Source organism: Nipponia nippon, unplaced genomic scaffold (assembly GCF_047370975.1).
Source record: "Nipponia nippon isolate SJK-2023a ecotype South Korea unplaced genomic scaffold, ASM4737097v1 scaffold_8, whole genome shotgun sequence".
In the NCBI taxonomy this organism is placed as follows: Eukaryota; Metazoa; Chordata; class Aves; order Pelecaniformes; family Threskiornithidae; genus Nipponia; species Nipponia nippon.
The window spans coordinates 32756860-32769841 of NW_028262402.1; the positions used below are offsets into that span (position 1 = coordinate 32756860).

The window sequence follows — 12982 nt, forward strand, 5'->3', positions numbered from 1 at the left end:
AATTATGAAGTCAACACTGTCCTACAATGAAATACACCTCTCAATTTGTTCTCAACAAGCATTCTAGCATAATAGCTTTCAATTTCTTTTTCATTTACAGCCACACTAGCTAACCTTAAATGTGACAATCTGCAAAGAAGCAAAACTAAATGATTACACACAATCAACCCAAACATCATGCTCAAATTGTAAACAACATCTGCAGAAATCTCATTTTGCTGTTTACTCAGCTCTCACTGAGATGATCTTGTAGCCCAGCTAAAGCTTTCTTTAACTTGCACTGACTTGGACTGTCTCCTCTTCATCTCCAAACAGTCCGCATCCTTGAAAACAGGTTTTAAAAACAAAATTCAAAGGCCCACCTACACCTGAAGAGGAGAACATGGGAAGATGGTTAACTAACACTCAAGCCACCACCTATTTCTTGTCAAGTAGTTCGCTCTCTGCTTGGGTGAATAGGCTTTGGGTCCTGATGGCCCAAATTTTGCATGTGCTTGGGAGGCAGTATCTGGCCTTTGGAAGAGGGCTGCTAGAAGGGCAGGCGGCTTCAGCACATTAGACAGGCTGTCCAAAACTGGCTCTCAGTGAGCACAAAGCAAGAGGTAGCTTACTTTCCTTCTTGAGCATCAATGCCTGACATTTTATTCCAATTTATATTAGATTACTTAGCAACAGTGAAACTGATTCCTTGTGTGTATCTGCCACAGCAGCCATTTCAGTGGCTTTCTCTACAGCCCCTGTCCCTAGAGCACTCGGCAACTATACACATCCCTGGCCTTCAAACAGAGATCACAGCCTCTGCTCAGAAAACCTTGCTGGCTGGCAAGAGACTGGCCAGAACCTCCTTCTGGGAAGATTTTTGGTGCTCAGCAATCATGTGTCACTAGAAATTCTTGTTCATCTCATAAGTCTATGGGTCCTGATGAGATGCATCCCAGAGTCTTGAGGGAATTGGCTGATGTAGTTGCCAAGCCGCTCTCCATGATACTTGAAAAGTCACGGCAGTCAGGTGAAGTCCCTGGGGAATGGAAAAAGGGAAACATTGCAGCCATTTTTAAAAAGGGTAGAAAGGAGGACCCTGGGAACTACCCACCTGTCAGCCTCACCTCTGTGCCCGGTGGTGATCATGGAACAGCTCCTCCTAGAAGCTATGCTAAGGCACATGGAGGACAGGGAGGTTATTTGAGACAGCCAGCACGGCTTCACCAAGGGCAAGTAAGTCCTGCCTCACCAACCTAGTGGCCTTCTATGATGGACTGACTACATCAGTGGACGAGGGAAGAGCTATGGATGTCATCTATCTGGACTTCTGTAAGGCCTTTGACACAGTTCACCACAATAACCTTCTCTCTAAACTGGAAGGATATGGATTTGATGGGCGGACTGTTCAGTGGATAGCAAAGTGGCTGGATGGTCGCATCCAGAGGGTAGTGGTCAATGGCTCGATGTCCAGATGGAGATCAGTGATGAGTGGTGTCCCTCAAGGGTCCGTACAGGGGCCAGTGCTGTTTAATACCTTCATCAATGACACAGTGGGATTGAGTGCACCCTCAGCACATTTGCAGATGACACCAAGCTGAGCGGTGCAGTCGACACGCCTGAGGGACAGGATGCCATCCAGAGGGTCCTGCACAAGCTTGCGAAGTGTGCCTGTGTGAACCTCATGGGGTTCAACAAGGCCAAGTGCAAGGTCCTGCACCTGGGTCGGGGCAACCCCCAGTATCAATACAGGCTGGGGATGAAGAGATTGAGAGCAGCCCTGAGGAGAAGGACTTGGGGGTACTGGTAGATGAAAAGCTGGACATGAGCCGGCAATGTGCTCTCACAGCCCAGAAAGGCAACTGCATCCCAGGCTGCATCAAAAGAAACGTGGCCAGCAGGTCAAGGGAGGTGATTCTGCCCCTCTACTCTGCTCTGGTGAGACCACACCTGGAGTACTGTGTCCAGCTCTGGGGTCCTCAGCACAGGAAGGACATGGACCTGTTGGAGGGGGTCCAGAGGAGGGGCACAAAAATGATCAGAGGGATGGAACACCTCTGCTATGAGGAAAGGTTGAAAGAGCTGAGGTTGTTCAGCCTGGAGAAGAGAAGGCTGCAGGGAGACCTTATTGCAGCCTTCCAGTACTTAAAGGGGGCTTATAAGAAAGATGAGGATAGTCATTTTAGCAAGGCCTGCTGCGACAGGACAAGGGGTAATGGTTTTAAGCTAAAGCAGGGTAGATTTAGACTGAAGAGAAGGAAAACATTTTTCGCAATGAGGGTAGTGAAACATTGGAACATGTTGCCCAGAGAGGTGGTAGATGCCCCATCCTTGGAAACATTCAAGGACAGGTTGGTGGGGCTCTGAGCAACCTGATCTAGTTGTAGATGTCCCTGCCCATTGCAGGGGGGGTGGACTAGGTGACCTTTAAAGGTCTCCTCCATCCCAAAGCATTCTGTGATTCTATGATTCTACACCCAGGCGAAGCATCTGCCATGTTCTCCAATGTGGAATAGCCTTAGCAACAGACTCACTCTAGCATCTGGTGGCTTTGTGCACCTCTAAGAAATCATAAAGAAAAGAAAAGCAATCGCTTTCCACTAATCACTTTCCATTTCCATGGTTATAGACTTCTGGATTATGCTCAATTAGGTCTTTTGGGACATTGTTTAAAAAACAATTCACCTTTGGAGATGGGAGTGAGCTGAATAGACTGTTTGGAGGAATATTCCTGCCAATACAGCTTCCGATCAAAGATGCAGAATTGCTTCTGAACAACACCCTTTTTTCCCCAAGCACAATTCCTAAGGCAGTGAAGCCTTACATACTCAAAACCCTCTTCAAATGCAGATCTAAAAATTACTGCAGTGGAGCAAATGACACTCATGGATAGAAAGGCAACATGTCAGATTTCTGTCTCAGCAGCATCACTTACAAGCTATGGGATTAGCTGCACAAACTGACTGACTTGCCTGTAGATGTTGATCCTCTACTGTCATTTACAGACACCTCCTCCTCCCTGCCACATGATGCCTCATCTGCTGGAGATTCCTCCTGTCACCTCTCTCCTGGCAGCTTTCCTTGAAACTGCCTCTATGACAAGCAGGAAAATGCCCCACACCCAAAGCTATCTGCACTGTACCAGCTAGCTCAGCTGTCCCAGAGGTGGCCACACTACAAACCAAGCTCTAACAGTTTTGTTACAGCAGATTTGAAAATGGATGCGTTAATGATGAATCTGGTCACAAAAGTGGTCACAAAACCACAATGAGGTTTTGCTAAAATACTGGAAGCAGCACTGTTTCTATTCTGCACGGATCTAAATAAAGCAGCATTTCTTTTTTTTCAGGATGCTGCAAATAATATTTTCATAAATTACTTCTGCTTCTTCTACTACTTCTGAATACTTTACCAAGTATTCTCCCCTGGCTTTTTTTCTGATATGCCTCCTCTGCTTATTTACTCACTTCTTCCTTCAAGAGAAGTTTTGCCTCTCTCTTCTTAACTGATTCTCTCTTGACCACCTGGCTCATCTATCCTCTCTTTTTCTAACATCTCCCTGGATTTCATAATTCCGCAGCTTCCTATCACCTTGTAAAATTCAGTTCCCAATTGTCCACATGGCCTCCTGTGATGTTGTAATTTATGTTAGCATTAAATAGCATTAGTACTTGTTAAACTCAAGTATTTTAGGGTGACACTCATTTATTCTCAGTGTAACTTCCTCTTTTACCAAAAATTCAGTCATGGCTGTTTCTTAGCAACAGATTTATCAGAACAGATTTGCATGGAAATCAAACACTGTCAAAAAGGAACTGCTAAAGGAAGTTGATAATATAGCCTTATTCCTGACCACCATTAGAAGCAAATACTACAGAGCAGAATAAAATGGTTTTGTAATTCTGTATGAATCTAATGAGCACATGTAGAACATTAGCACCAACTGAAGTAGAAGACCATATCAACTTCCCTAATTAGTGTATCTCTGAGTCGATCTGCAAAAATAGTTGTCTTGCCTTCAGAGACTGCAAAACAAACCAAACCATGCACAGCCACAATCCTCTCTCGCCCTGGACTAGATTCAAAATTGGAGTCTGCAATGGCCACATACAAACAGGTCTCAAAGCACCAAACTGGAAAAGGCAGACACGTGCACTTTCACATGCGCAAAAAATGCACACCCTCATTTCAAACACACCAATACTAAATAACCAGGAATCAGACTTCAGTGCAGGAACATAATCACTTAGTATTTCATTCTCTAGAGTCCCCATATTTATGCCATAATTTCAGTAAACTGAAAATTTTTCATTTTCACAGTCTATAGAAAGAATCCATTTCCCCCAAAGATTTCTCTATACCTTACTTGACTTTGCCAGATGAGGTTTTTCTTTTCTTTTTTTTTACCCAAAATACTGTGCTAAGCCCCAACTAGCTAGTTCATCAAAAATGTGGAGAAAAACAAATTTGGGGATAGGGTGAAAGAGTGAAACCAAACATGAAGCATGAAATCCTATGAACAGAAAAAGTGAAACAGCAATATTGACAGTCTAATTCCCTTCATCTTAATATTAACTGAGAATAATTTATTAAATTGACAATTGTGCAAAATCCTCATGAATGACAGTGGAATCCGGACTGCTGTCTTTCTGTTAAGAATGATGACAACCTTTTTGGCAAAGGAAGTCTGGTGCTGCTGTGGCACTTAGTTGTGTCACTGAAAGGCAGCATCTATAATATATGGCTGCACGTGAATTATGTTAGGAATGGGTTAAAGTAATAGATCTGTATTTCTCCCAAGAGGCAATGCCAAAAAGGTAATTGCCCATATTTGTACCACTACATTATAGAGAATGACAGTTTCATGTCTTCCTAATGTTTAACTGAAAATCTATAAAATCCATTTCTCTTTCTTGCTGAAAAATTAATATAGGACCAAAACCTGAAAGTCCAACTCTGGTCATGCTCAGATGAAACTCCCACTGAAGTCAGTGGGAGTTTTGCCAGGGAGAGGATTATAGACGGTATGATTTGCTGCATGCTACCAGAAATGTAAAAGCTACGGAGCTAGGCTTTCATTACGGTGCTGCTGGGATTATTAAAATTAGCAAGATTTTGGTCTTTCACCTTTCAGTCACGCAGTCACGTGGAGTTGCAGAGGAGGGATGGATGCGAGGCGGACAAGCCAGCTTGCTGGAGAGCGCTCAACGCTGGGCTGGGAGCCAGCAGAAGTGAATCCCTCCTGCAGTATCTCCCTTCCCTCCTCCTCTTTAAGGCGCAGCAAGAAGCAGGAAAGGGGCAAAGAAGCAAGACTGGATCCTTAGCAAACAGCACTATTTGGAGGCAGTGCAGCACGCTCATCATCACAAAAACCTACATCCACAGCATCTGTGCTGTTCCAGCACTGGGAGCACGCCTGGGCACACACTCCTTCCGGAGGCTTTAGGCCGGGCTCTGTGCCACAGAGATAACATCTCGGAAGAGAGAAGTCAGGAAGCTGCCAACACGTAACAGCTTCATTGGGCTTCTGCTGGGGGCGGCTGGACCGCACCGGGAACCAGAGGAGCCTGTTATCCCTAGGGGGGTACCTGGCTCTGCAGGGAAGGGACGCCGCACTGCCTCGGGGTCCTCAGGTTTTGCTGGCTGCTCCCTCCACTTGGTCATGTTACCTTAGATGGATATAGAAACTCATTTAAAAAAAGTACATGGTTCATTGACTGAGTGGCTGGGATGGTTTTGTTCTTCCATACAGTCTCCAGAGGCATTAGAATTTGGTTTGTTAAGACAATACCAACTTTTCTTACTTTACCAGCCAATTTCTCCATGTTTTCATGATGAGGTAGCAAAAGCCAAGGAATGAAGATATGACAACTTGAAACAGCTAAGTTATCTAACCAGCCTGCAAAATGAAGCAAAAATTAAGTCCTGAGCTACTCACCCACTTAAATTTTTATGAGAAAGCAAGAATAACATAAGATCTCACTACAGATGTCATTTTTAAAATGAAACTTCATTTTCAAGAATATGATCACAGTGGATTTCTGACATTTTGTATCACTAGCAATGCCATCTGGCACCAATTTCATTTCAAATTGCCAAGAAATTATTGCTGAAAAATTAACTAATACTCACACCCAGGGATATTTCTTATAACACTTAATGAAAAAATATATCTTTAGCGACCACCATCACTTGCAAAATAAAGATCAATACAGTACGAATGATTCAAACACCAGCATAAAGACATTGGGGTCCTGAATTTAAAATAAGCTAGCCCTGTTGATTTAAACTCACTGATTTGGGTTCTAAAGCAAGTTTCAAAAAGTATATATCATACATAAACTCATTCAATACTAGTAGTAAAAAATCAGATTACTTTATTCACTCTGTTAGTAACACATGACTAAAACTGTAATATATAGCACTATTTTACACCTACATAATCTCCTAAAAGATCATTTTGTAGAAAAAAATGAATCCACAGATAAATACAGATCTTACATAGAATCTGGCTATTATGGATTAAACACCACAAAAACCTTACAGTTTTGGAATTAAAATTGCATTGCTTCATTTTGTTGGCATTTCCTTTTTATGTTAAATGTCTGGCAACACCTAAGATGTTTACTCCTACAAATGTTCACAGACAGTGAATTTCAAGCTTTAAAATTTACCATTCCCAAATAGCAGGGAGTACTAGTACTTAGGAATAGCAAATATTTAAGTTGGTCTCTTAGCTGACGTGAGTTGGTTAAAGGATCTGACTCACACCTTTCTCAGTCTCTACTGATTTTGAGTTCCTTATGGTTTTGCATCCCAAGCAGATACATTCACTGCTGGACAGACTGATCTGTTAGCATTTTACAGTCACATGGCATAAATATAAACACAATGCAAGCAAAGACATGGGAGAATCAGGCTGCACAAGCTGTGCACTTGCAATTGTGATGTGTAGGTAGCAATGACAAAAAGTTTCAGAATGCTGAAGAAAGCAGTTACACATTACTCAGGGACCATTTACCGTGGCACACTAACAGCCCTCCCTAAAATCCTGAAGCAGATAAAATTACTTGAGTAGGAGATGTGACTCCAGGCAGGACCACACACGCATGCATGATTTCTCCTGTCCGTAACTGCAGTGATGACAAAAAAATCAGACAAATAAATAGCACTGATTTATTTTATAGGGGAATACAGTGCTGTGCTCTATCTGGGGTCAGAGCCAGGGCTCTGGTGTAACCAGGCAAGCATCTGCACAGACTCTGTGCATCCTGCAACACGCATATGGAATTCCTTATGAATGTAGCGAGTTAAAATTACATTTATATTCTGTATTAAACAAATAAATCTTACGGTAGCCTGATTTATGGCACCCTAAGCAAGACCTGCATGTCTCCAAATGGGGAAAAAAACATCAGAAGTTTTTCAGAATTTCCAGTCCCCTCCTAGAGATGATCAAACACTTTGTAATTAGACTGATGACAGGATAACTCAGTCTCTCTGCCATCAATCCTCAGCCTCCCTGCTTCGTCTGCCAAAGGCTGCCCTTTCCTGGCACAAGTATCTGTCCCCTGGCAATCACCGATCAAACTGCTATCATGTGGGCCATCTACAAATCACTAGTGGTTACAGCCGCTCTCACCATGGACAAGGTTCAGACCAGAACCCAGGAGCAAAAAATGTTAAAGCCCCACAGTTAGGAACAACTGCCCCCAGAGGCAACACCATCACCTCCTAACAACAGGCAACAACCTCACCTGGCTCCCAGGGTAGTCGAGTTCGACAGCAACAGGATTATATATACATTTGGTTTCCAACAAAGTGTGAAGTAGCAGCAGGGAATGGAAACTTGGCATCCTCTTTAGAAAGGAAAAGCAGTTATGATAAATCTTTGCCTTCCTCTTGAAGAGGCACGTGGCCCTTCACGCTTTTTTTAACACAGTGATGAAGAGTGATAAAGTGTGACTCTGTACCTGGAAAGAGATTATGCCAAATCCCAAGGGAAAACCAATGCTGACATACGGGAAAAGGGAACCTGTTATACCACACAGCAAGCAGAAAGCTGATCTCTGCGCGTTCTGCTTCAAAAACCATACCTCAAATGCCTGGTGGTTACTGGAGAAAGGAAATCCTCAGGCAATTCACAGTCAACTTACCTGATTTTGATTCATAATCTCATAAGCAAACAAATGCAGAGTTGATGGTTTGGGTTGTATTTAAAAAACATTATGTGCATTGAAAAATGAGACAGCTGAGCAATTATTAATAACATGAAGTTACTGCTTGTGTGGCAGAAGCCTTCACAAGACCCAATAGGGACTGAGATATCTATCCCTGGGCTACTTGGTACCCAGAAGAGAGACTTCATCAAGACAGGCAGACAGCTATATTACAACACAGAAGTAGTACCGCAGACTGCCAAAAAATTACTTTTGGCCTATAAAAGATAAAACTAAGAGAGAAACTAACTTCCTAGGTCTTTCATGTAATCACCTGACATTAACAGAACAGTCAATGAGCAGGGCTTACCATGAGGAAGCCAACACGGATACTCTTAGATTAACTTTTGTCTCTCATGTTTAAGGCAACATACACTGTTTCGAATCTGAATGAACATGGGATTCTCATGTAAATGTTTTCTTCTACAAAGCACAGACTTATTGAGACGTCACATTTTGTTCTAATTCTAGTAGTTAATCTGTACAGGTACACACAGCCCTTGGATTTTTCCTAGGAGTCTTAAGACATTTCACAGAAGTGAACCAACTTCTCATGACTATGCATTAATTAGGTACAAGTGCACCAGGAATCTCTGACATGGCTAGTCCTATTGACCTTCACTCTGGGACCATCTGGGGCAGAAAAGTGTGAGCTAACTTGTAAGCTCTGACCTCAGCATCATGCTAGATCTCATGAGGAAGCATTATAATTGGTTACATGGCATGCATCTTTAGAAAAAAGAAAGGGGAATTCTGGTTTAGGCAGCAAGGTCTATGCCAGGACATCTGCTGAAGTAAAGACATTACAAGAACCCAGCACGAGCTGACAACAAACCGAAAGAAACGTTACTCAGCCCTCGGACAAAGGTTTATATAGAAGTAGCTCTTTTCTTGGATCACATTCCCTGAGCCAGGGATGACGCATCCATTCCTGAGGCATCATCAACTTCAGTGCTGTAGACACTGAAATTGTGCTAAAACCCTTTCAGGGGAAAATGTGGTGACTCTTCAGTGGGATCACACTAGCCATCAAGAAACTGCACAACCAATTGCCCATCTGGCTGCAGAGTTTCACCACTTTCTGTTCTCTAACTTCTCATACCTATTATTAGCTGTTAAGAGTTACTGAGGAAATAGGATCTGCGGTGTCATCGATACGTGGTTCCCAACACACACTTGCATATTTTCCTCTTGGCTATCAGCTCTCTTGGGAAGGTGTCATGGCTAGAACAGCCAGTTGTATACCCTGCTTCTTCTGGACGTGGAAATAGCACAGCGCTTCTACGTGGCAGGAGTAAATGCAGGTATAAAAGACACTGCCATGTTCATATTCTAACTTATTCCGAGACATTGTTTGGGATTTTACTGATTACAGTTGCAATGTATTAGGGAACTATACCTGAAGTTCACTACAATGAAAAATACAGACACAATAATGGCATCGTAAGAATGGCATAATGGGAATAAACTATGAATTGGAAACTACAGTAGAAAAGCAAATTGCATAAATAAAAGAAACAAGTGGTTTTTAAATTACTGGTTTCCAACTACCAGAGCAAGCTGTTCATGTTAAACGAAGCATCAACTTGTGCACCAAACAAGAACTCTAATCCAAACTCATTTCCAGCTATCTTTCAAATGCACCTTTCTTTTCTCTTTACCCACTTTTGTCTCTTATCACACACTATGAACTTCAGTTTTACGTTTTGAGGGGATTATTTTGGTTGAAACTCCATTCTCTGTTTATAGACCTTAATGGCATCTAGCTCCTTTATTGTTAACTCTGCTCTGATGGAAGTCCCTAGAGCTTGGGATAGCAACGCAGAAGCCAAACAAAACATTATCATTTAAATCTAAAGTATCTGTCACCTTCAACAAACTAGCTAGAGAACACTTGGTTTAGAAACCTGCACACTATATTTGCTTTTTATAGGTAAAACACACTGCCAAAAAGGTCTTTCAATAGAATTATCTAAATATCAGAAGCCAGAATTTTGTGACTTTTTGCAACCATTCTTATAAAACTGCAATACACAAAGAATTGCTTATTATGTGCTCTGTGTTTTCGCTTTAGAGCCTGATTACTAACATAATATAGGAAGAAAAATCAATTACTCAACTTGAAAGGTGATCTTTAGATTCATTTTACTTTTAAAATAGTAACAGAATTATAAACTAACCTATGAAATTAACTTTCTATTCTTAGAGTACATTAATGGAAAAAGTAGATGGCAATAACAATTTCTCAAGATACAAATATCCAATGCATACTGTTTGCATTTTTTTTCTTGTTTAAAAGAACAAAATAAAGACTTTACTTCTACAAGAATGCTGTTAAGTTACAACTCATGTTCATTAAAAAATGAACCCTTGTTTTCATTTTTACACTAATTTGGATTATCAAGAACATTACGACTTTATGTTACTTCTTATCCTGTTGAATTCCTAATTTCCTGGGCAGTGTAAATGGCTATTTTCACTCTTGCCTTTACTGAGCTTCATTTTTTGGTTGTTTTCCCTAGATAGTAACTTCTGGGTCTGCTGAGGCTGCAAACCCTTTGTAGAGTATTTCAGTGACAAGCTTTCTACCACTCAAAAAAATATCCAATACATCACAATTTCAATATGTTCTTCTACTTGGTAAAGCATTTTCATGAATCTAATATTTCCTATTGTTTAAATACTTTCTTTAAAATAATTCTATCTACCAACATAATCAATATCACAATTTACCTGTAATAGCAAGTCCTATTGAGAGCTTCTCTTAGAAAAAAAGTGGACCTTTACATCGAGCCTGTTTCTTCTAGATAGTGAGGATACATCAAATTAGTTCCAAAAGCATATTTTACATGGATGACGATAAAAAAGCATACATGTAAACTATACTACATGACATCACAATTGTGCCAATAGGTGAAAAAAATCAAAATTCCCTACAGGCATACAAAACAGATTTGGTACAATGCTCAGAGATGCACTGAGCTCCCAGAAGAGAAAAATGTGACCAAACATTTCAGAAGCAAGAAAAAGAACATGTAACGCAATATCCACATCTGCTATAGTCCAAATACAGCAATCAAATAAATGGGAAAATATGACATGCCCTAGTAAAAAGCAAAAAAGGGAAAAACTTGGGCTTAAACTGTGACATAACCATTTCAACATTCCTGTGTACTCTGTTCATTAGGTCTGTCAAGAAATCCAGATGGTCCAGGCCAACAAACAGAAGTCCCAAAGCGAAACACATCCTTCAAATCACAGCACTGATGTTTTCTCAAAATAGTTTGGAAAATCAGCAGTGCTTACTTGAGTATTCAATCAACCAACTTTTTCTACTTTAAGTTCTGAGTAGATGAAGCATGGCCTGACATGTAAAACTTTCTGTCTTATGGTCAACAGCTGAATATGTACATAGAAATATTACATAGAAATAAAACTATTGCAAACAGTTGGGGGTGGGGGGGCAGAAGGTGTTTTTTAAATAGGGTAACCATTCAAGATGCTATAAAAATATAATTAAGGAGTTGAATCTCACTGTTCATCAGAAAACAAAAGGAACAATAAGCACATTTATAACAACAGATAACAGGTGAGGAACTCCAAGATTCACAAACTTTCCAATGCACTGCACAATTACCAGTGAAATACTAGATGTGATCAATTTACAGAGAGTGAAAGACACAATGATAATGAATTATAAAACTTTATTGGCCTGTTAAAAGTAAGTTCATCAAGTACATTTTTTTGTAAGTATAGATTGTCCAAACTCTTATGGTAGCACTTGGGAATAAAAACAGTGATTGTCTATTATTTACAAGAAATATAAAACAGTTTCAGCATGAAGAATTAGAGAGGAGACAGAGAGAAAAGACTCATGGCTTGCTGATGGATTACAGCAAACTATTTTTTTATAATGTGATGCTATGGTAGAAGGCATTTTTGTACTATGATTTAGAATATTACTTTTTTCAACACGTGAAAAATAGATTTTAGTAAAGAATGCTTAAGTTCTATACTTCAATACCAACAGAATGACTCTCTTCCTATTTTTAAGCTGAATCTGAAATCTAAGAAAGACCAAGGAACACAGGGCTCTGAATGGCGGTGGAAGACATTTCAAATGTATTTGCGAAAGACTCTGGTTTGTGCAGTGGCATGGCAGCCCAATTCTGCTCTCACACTAGTAAAGCCAGTAATATCAATGACATAGCCGTGTTAAAAAAAATCTCAAGAAAAAAAATCAGGATTTCTTTTCCTGTTTTGTCAACATGCCTGAGGAGTGAGACCTACATTGCTGACATCAAGGAAAAATCAAAGCCATCACAAGAAGGCCATGACTTCACCCTCTACTTGCTTGGATATCAGATAGTTCCCTGAAATCCTATATAGTTGCTCTTGACATTCCAGCCAAGGAACAAAGTTACAGTGAAAATGCGTATGCGATGAGGGGAGTTTCCTCCTATATTAAGACATAATCTGCTTAGTGACACTGCTGTGAGTCGCTGCCTCTAGGGACTATGGGGGAATTGCCCTCTTCAAAATGAGAGCAGTTTGGCTCTACACTGCCTGCAACTTTGCTCCAGGCCAGGACACGTGTTTATCCACCATGCTCCCTGCAGGTGCAAAAATATAGCTAATCATGGAAGGATGCTATTAAAATCAGAACGATATGGCATGTCCATATCAAAACAATACACACTCTAATGTGGGCTCTTTCAATCTATCTTTTTTTGATGAAAGTAAGTTAACCAGTTAACCTTGAGGTTTGATTAAAAGACAGGAAC

At 40.8% G+C, this 12982-nt stretch overlaps 1 protein-coding gene across 2 annotated transcripts in view; it reads right to left on the reverse strand.

Annotated features, from left to right (window-relative positions):
- NTRK2 (neurotrophic receptor tyrosine kinase 2) overlaps positions 1-12982 on the reverse strand; it is a 207988-nt gene that overhangs the window by 96011 nt on the left and 98995 nt on the right. The window lies entirely within an intron of this gene.